Below are 7,103 nucleotides of genomic sequence, written 5' to 3'. Positions count from 1 at the left end.
TTTTCTTCATCCAAAAGTGTGGAGGTATGACTAGACAGCAATGAAAAAAGCCAGGGGACTTTTAGAGAACTACGAAATATAAATCAATAGTATAATAGAAGAATATGATAAAGAAATTACAAATGTTTAGCGAGAAGAAAAAATTTATGGCAAACATATCTCTTTTCAAGCATCTGCAGGATGGTTATATACAACAGGGCTGTGTTGATAAATGTTTGACAACCGGCTTGCACTACCCACTTTTAATTTTAATCTGCATTATTAACATTTTCTCCAGCACTTTCTTAAGTCTAGACAATTAATAAAACAATAAACCAAGCCCTAATTTGTAGTGTTTGACAAGGGTTGTAAATGCTCCTGTGGAATTGAGCCTTGAGCCATGTATGAGAGCTGGTTTGAGCTGGCTCCAGCACCACCTCTAGTTTTGTGGAAGGAAGATTACAATTTTCTCTTTAGCCCCAGGGGCTAAACTAGGAGAAACTAGGTGGGAACTGCTGGTAGGCAGATTTCAGTTTAACATCAGGAGAAACTTATTTCCTTACATATAGAGCTATCTTACCTCCCTGCTCTCCTCAGAGAGGCAGGGGATGGTGAGGGCAGCAAGTCGTATACACTGACACTGTATCAGTTCATTTTGCTTTACTATTTTCTTTGTTCTAAGGGAGCATTCAGTTTGACAGTGGGAAGAATGACTGTTATGTCCAAATAAAAGACAGCATTGAAACTTATTTAAATGGCATAATATCATCATCAATAATTAGAGCTATCTGAAAGTTTTTATTGTCATTCTGTTATTTCTCTTCATGACTCCTTTTTGGGTATTTCTTGGTAAAGGTACTGGAGAAGTTTACCATTTCCTTCTCTTGCTCATTTTACAGATGAAGACACAGAGGCAAAAAGGGTTATATGACTTGTCCAGGGTCATCCAGCTAGTAAGTGTCTGAGGCTCATGAAGATGAGCTACCTAGCTGCCTTTATTTACAAGTTCCCTTGCAAATGGTGGGGACCCATGATTATAGAACAGAAATAGAAATAGAAGTTGCCATCCTAAGACTGAGTGGCCTTTTGTCAGGCCTATTGTTGAACAGAGGGAATCCTTTTTCAGTTATGGATCAGACTACATGGCCTCTGACATCTGTTCAGATTTTGAAATTCTGTGTTCCTGAGGCCTCCAAATTCAGTTCTTGAAAAGGGCTCTGGTTGTGAGCCACACCTGGAATCCACAGTGATGGTAAACAAGAGAGTGAATGTCAGGATTATGCCTTTGGTGTGAGTGGTGACCTCACCTATCTGAGCACTAAATTGGTAAGCAAGCTGGAGGAATTTTGTTTTATTTTCTTTTGGATTTTCTTTCTCATTATGAACCCAACAAATATGAACAAAGATGAATATTTTACTCTACAGAGAAGATTCTATACAAAACTTGAATATTACATAGATTTTTTAGAGTATTTATTGAATTTAACATAGTAGTAGCAAAACCTTCCTGATTGTGTCCCCTTCTGAACTTTGTCTTCTCTTCTCAATTTGTTTAATATTTCATTGTTACTTTTGTTGTTCAGTCATGTCTAGTTCTTTGTGACTCCATCTAGGATTTTCTTGGCAAAGATGCTGGAGTGGTTTGTCATTTCATTCTCTAGCTCATTTTACAGATAAGGAAACTGAGGCAAGCAGGGTGAAGTGATTTGCCCAGTTTCATGTAGCTAGGAAATGTCTGAGGTCATATTTGAACTCAGATATTCCTGACTCCAGTCATTATCCACTGTGCCACCTAGCTGCCCTCTTTTCTTTTTTATTTCTATCAACTACCTCCCCAAATAGAAACCCTTTTGTGGCCTGCAAGTTTCTCTTCATTTTCATCTATCCTTCACACAGCTTTTAAAGTAATTCCCCCACCCCTAAAGAACAGGTGTAAAAAAACCCAACAGGTCTGATCATCTCGATCACCTATTTAATAAACCTCCAAGTCTCCCTATTGCCTTTCAGATCAAATATAAAGCACTCAAGTCTTTAAAGCCCTGTGCAACTTGCCCCTAACCTGCCTATCCATCATTGTTTTACATTACTCCCCTCATTTTGAAGTCTAGCAAGACTAGCTTTCTTACTATTTTTTATACCTCCCACTCCATCTTCTATTTCCACGTTTTTATACTGACTCATCTTTCCTCAAATGCTTTCTGTCCTGACCTCTGGGTCTTAGAATCCTTGATTCTTTTCAACATTTTAATCTCAAATTTCACTTTCTAGCTGAGACTTTTCTTGATCTCCAGGGTTGCAAATTGTCTTGTATTTCTTGTTGATATTTTGTAGAGACATATATGGATATGATGGATATTTGTTTATTGTTTACCTGAAAAGAATATAAACTCCTTGAGAAAGGGGCTGTTTCATTTTTTTACTTCTATTCCCAGCACTTCACACTATTTAACAATTTAATAAAATGTTAAATTATTAAAGAAATGTATTTAATAAGCAATTATCGATTGATAGTTTAAAAAACTATATAGTCAAGCGAAATAACTCAGTCATTGGTTATGTCTGCAAATGATGTCTCATTGTACATCAGTAGTCTTTTACTTGTCTGTCAAGAGAGGCATGCTTCATTAACAGTCTTCTGAAGTAATGATTGCTCACTGCATTCATCAGAATTCTGGAGTCATTCAGTTATTTCACTTTACATTATTATGGTTATTGTGTAAATTATCCTCCTGCTTCTGCTAACTTCACTTTGCATTAGTTCATTCAAGTCTTCCCTGCCTTCTGTGAACTCATTATGTGCCATTTCTTACAGCACAATGCTGTTTATTATACTCATATACCAGAATATGATCAGCCATCCCAGTTGATGGGCACTGATTTTGCTCACACTTCTTTGCTATAACAAAACATACATATTTTTATATCTTATCCTTCTGCCTTTCATAGTTTTGATACATACACCAAGCAGTGGTATTTCTAGGTCAAAGGGTATATAGAGTTAGTTTATTGACTTGGGGGACATAGTTCCAAATTACTGTCCAGAGACTGGACCAACTCAGTTCCACCAAAAGTACTTTGCCATTACCTGTCTTCTTAGTAGCCCTTTCAACAATGACCATTTTATCTTTTTATCTTCTTCATCAATGTCATGGCCATGAGGCTAAGATTTGGAGTTTAAAAAATTTTCATTTCTCTTATTATTAGTGATTTGGAATTTTCTTTCATATAACTTTTGATGGATTGAATTGTTTCATGGAAAACTTCTATTTAAGGCTTTTGATAACTTTTCTTATTCTCATATATTTGTATTAATTCCCCATATATTTTGTATATTAGACTTTCACCAAAGAAAATTTGCTACAAAGATTTTCCTCCAGCTAACTTTCCCATTTAATTGTAACCATATTGGTTTTACTTCTGTAAAAGCACTTCAATTTTATGTAACCAACATAGAAAAATTGGGAATGCTTCATGAATTTGTATGACCATTTACTCTTTTTTTCTTCTTCATCAATGTTATGGTCATGAGGCTAAGTTTTGGAGTTTAAAAAATTCTCATTTCTCTTATTATTAGTGATTTGGAATTTTTTCATATCATTTTTAATGGATTGAATTGCCTCATTGGAAAACTTCCATTTGTGACCTTTTGCAACTTTTCTATTAGAGAATGACCCTTGTTCTCATATACTTGTATCAATTCCTTATATATTTTGTATATTAGACTTTCACCAAAGAAAATCTGCTACAAAGATTTTCCTCCAGCTAACTTTCCCATTTAATTGTAACCATATTGGTTTTACTTCTGTAAAAGCACTTTAATTTTATGTAACCAAGATAGAAAAATTTGGAATGCTTCATGAATTTGTATCATCCTTGCCCAGGGGCTATGCTAATCTTCTTTGTTCCAAATTTAGTATATTTATTACCAAAGTGAGCATGGCTACATTTCCATTTTTTCCCCCCTTTTTTCTTTTTAAAGATGCTCCACTGAAACAGGGTGGAGTAGCTCCAGATTTAATCTGTGAAAGTAGGTTTCAAGGCAAAGAGCCTTGTAAATCCAGAGAGGAACTGGGTCTTTGGGTACCAGATTTGTCATGATGTGGAAAGAATATTAAATTTAGCATGAGACATCCTAGGTTGGAATCCCAGCTCTGTCACTTCCTAATTCTCACTTTCTTCTGCCTCTTCACTCATCCTTAAGGTTCTGTTATCTATCACTCCCTACAGTCTCAGTTAACCATTTTAATCCCAGACTGCCTTATTTTCGTAACACCGATGTGGAGGTTGTTGATGTCTCAGTTTCAGCTATCCAAACACCCCTTTTTTATTTCAGTATTTTTATGAGTGCTACACCTAAAGTGGCAGGGGCAATTTTTAATTGGCCTTCAAAGCTGGTCTATTCTGAAAACCAAAGGTCAGGTAATTACTAACAGATGGCTTTTGATATTGACAGAATGGAATATGAAATCTCTAGGGTAGGGGGCAATGCTATTAAAAATGTAAGTCCTTTGCTTTTTAAAAAAATACAAATGGAGATGAGATATTGAATGTGTTCTTCCTCATCAGAGGAAACATAACAATCTAGTTCCTGAAGCTGATGTGAAATTCAGTCTTCTGAACTCTAGTATCTCCTCTTGGTTGTATGTTTGCTATATCAGATGATAATAGGATTTCAAGGTGAAAGGGCTTCTAGAAATCATCTATGCCCACCCCCTCAATGTTTGTCCATTTTTGCTCATAACACTCATTTTCTGAAGACATATTCGATTCTGTTCTGTAATGCTCTATTTCACAGAGTCATAGAATGACTGTATCTTGGTTCTAAGGCAAGATTTTTAACATGAGATCCATGAATTTATTTTAAAAATGTATTTTAAAAACTTTTTATGCAATCCAAGTTCACTTTGTAACTCTGTATGTTTCATTTTATACATTTGAAAATAATATTCTAAGGAGTTCATATTCTTCACCAGATGGCCAAAGGGGTACCTAACAAAAAAGGACAAGAATCCCTTATTTAAAGCAGTTAAATGGCACAGAGAATAGAGTTCTGGGCCAAGAGTCAGGAGGACTTATATTGAAATATGACTTTAGACACTTACTAGCTGTGTGATTCTAGGCAAGTCAGTTAACCTATTTTCTCAACTATAAAATGGGAATAATGATAGCACCTACCTCCCAGAGCTGTTGTGGGGATCAAATGAGATAATTTGCTGAGTGCTTAGCATAGTGCATAGCATCTTTGCTAATTTGTCCTTAGTAAATACTTATTTCCTTCATTCCCTCCATTAGGGCAACTTTCTAATGTTGGATTTCTCTTTAAAAGATTCCTCACAGACCACAGGATCATAGATTTTAAGTTAGAACAGCTCTCAGAGACTCTTTGTCCAATTCTCTTACCTTTTGTAGTTTAGTAATTTTAGTCATGTCTGACTCTTTGTGACCCCAATTGGAGGTTTCTTGGCAATGATCCTGGGGTGGTTTGTCATTTCCTTTTCCAGCTCATTTTGTAAATGAGGAAACTGAGGCCAACAGGGTTAAATGATTCGCTCAAGGTCACAGAGCTAGTACATATCTGAGGCTGGACTCCAGGTGCAGCACTCTATCCTTTGTACCATCTTGATGTCCACTTTACAGTTCAGGAAACTGAGGCCCAGGAAGGTTAAATTACTTTTCTAGGTCATACAGACAGTTAAAGTATCAAAGGAGGGATTTGATCTCAAGTCTTCTGGTTCCAGAGTTCTTTCCACTGAACATTGCTGTCTCTATAAAGCAGTCTGTGCCATTGCTGGACAGTTCTAATTGTTAGAACACTCTTCCTTAACATTGAGCTGAACTCTCCTGTCCTAGAATTTGTAGTTCTGTCTTCTGATCAAACACAGAATAAATCTTCTTCATCTTTTACTTGATAAGTCTTTTGAATATCTGAAGATCATCCCCTTGTTTCCTGTTCCACTCCCTTCCCATATATCTTCTCCAGGCTAAACATGCTCAATTTCTTCAGCTGTTCTCTATACTTCATACTTTCCTGGCCCTTAGGCATTTCAGTCACTCTCTTCTGGACATACCTCACTTTGCCAACATCCTTCTTAAAATGTAGCACCAAGAACCAAGTGCAAGAATCCGCATATTGTGTGACGAGAACAGAATATAAACAGACTTTGGTATTCCCTGAGCTGGATCCACTTATTCATATCATACTCATACTTATTCTGCCAATGACCTTTCCTTGCTTATTTGTACTCTATAGAATAATACACAGTAACATGCTTGGGAAATGGAGGAGGATGTGTTCTTGTTAATGGTGTTTCCAGTTAACTGAAGATTAATTCATTCATACAATTGCCCAAGATGAGGAAACTCTAGCATTCGATGTAGGAACCTATTTCTTGATGTCTGTTTCAGTTCTGCACAATTTTATTTGTTGGTCTCTTAATCATGTAGTTCCAGAAATACCCTTGATCAGCCACAAGTATTCAGGCTAGTACCCAGGTCGTCAATCATAGCATCATCATGAGTTGAAACAAGCCTCCTAAGAAGACGAAGTCCAAATCATGACTGATGATTTAGGCTGAGCACAATAAATCTAGAGGGAAAAATAAAATCTTTCCTTCAGATTTCTCACAGGTATAAAGCAGAAGGCAGGAGGGACCCTGGCCTCCCCCACTCCCAGCTGCTCCCAGGAATAGGCCTCAAGCAGCTGTTGCCAGGCCAGCCCCTGGCTCATCCTCCCCAGGGGAGCAGGGGACCATCTGTTCTGGGAGAGACCACAAACCATCCCGTCTGCCTTGCTCTTCCAGCCTCCCCTCCTCCTCACTATCCTCCCTTCCCCAATCACTGTGCATGAAAAAAACTGTATTAATTATGGCCCATTGTGTGTTGTAGGAACATGGAAAGAGCAATGGGCTTGATTCAGGTGACCTGAGTTTGATTTGCCACACTAGCAATTACTAAGTAGGAGACCCTGGACAAGTCAGCTCAGTTGTAAAATGGGCAAGATAGGCAGCATTATAGCATTAGAACTGGAAGAAATCAACTAATTTGATTCCTTTTTCTTCCTTCTTCCTTCCTTCCTTCCTTCCTTCCTTCCTTCCTTCCTTCCTTCCTTCCTTCCTTCCTTCCTT

The 7,103-nt window shown here is 37.3% G+C and overlaps 1 pseudogene; it reads right to left on the bottom strand.

The window, feature by feature from the left end:
- Nucleotides 1-3,817: 3,817 nt before the first annotated feature.
- On the bottom strand, nucleotides 3,818-3,913 carry LOC123243382 (annotated as a pseudogene).
- Nucleotides 3,914-7,103: the final 3,190 nt, after the last annotated feature.

This window comes from Gracilinanus agilis, chromosome 3 (assembly GCF_016433145.1).
Source record: "Gracilinanus agilis isolate LMUSP501 chromosome 3, AgileGrace, whole genome shotgun sequence".
NCBI lineage: Eukaryota > Metazoa > Chordata > Mammalia > Didelphimorphia > Didelphidae > Gracilinanus > Gracilinanus agilis.
The sequence above is the reverse complement of the archived record's forward strand: the minus strand, read 5'-3'. Positions and strand labels throughout refer to the sequence as shown.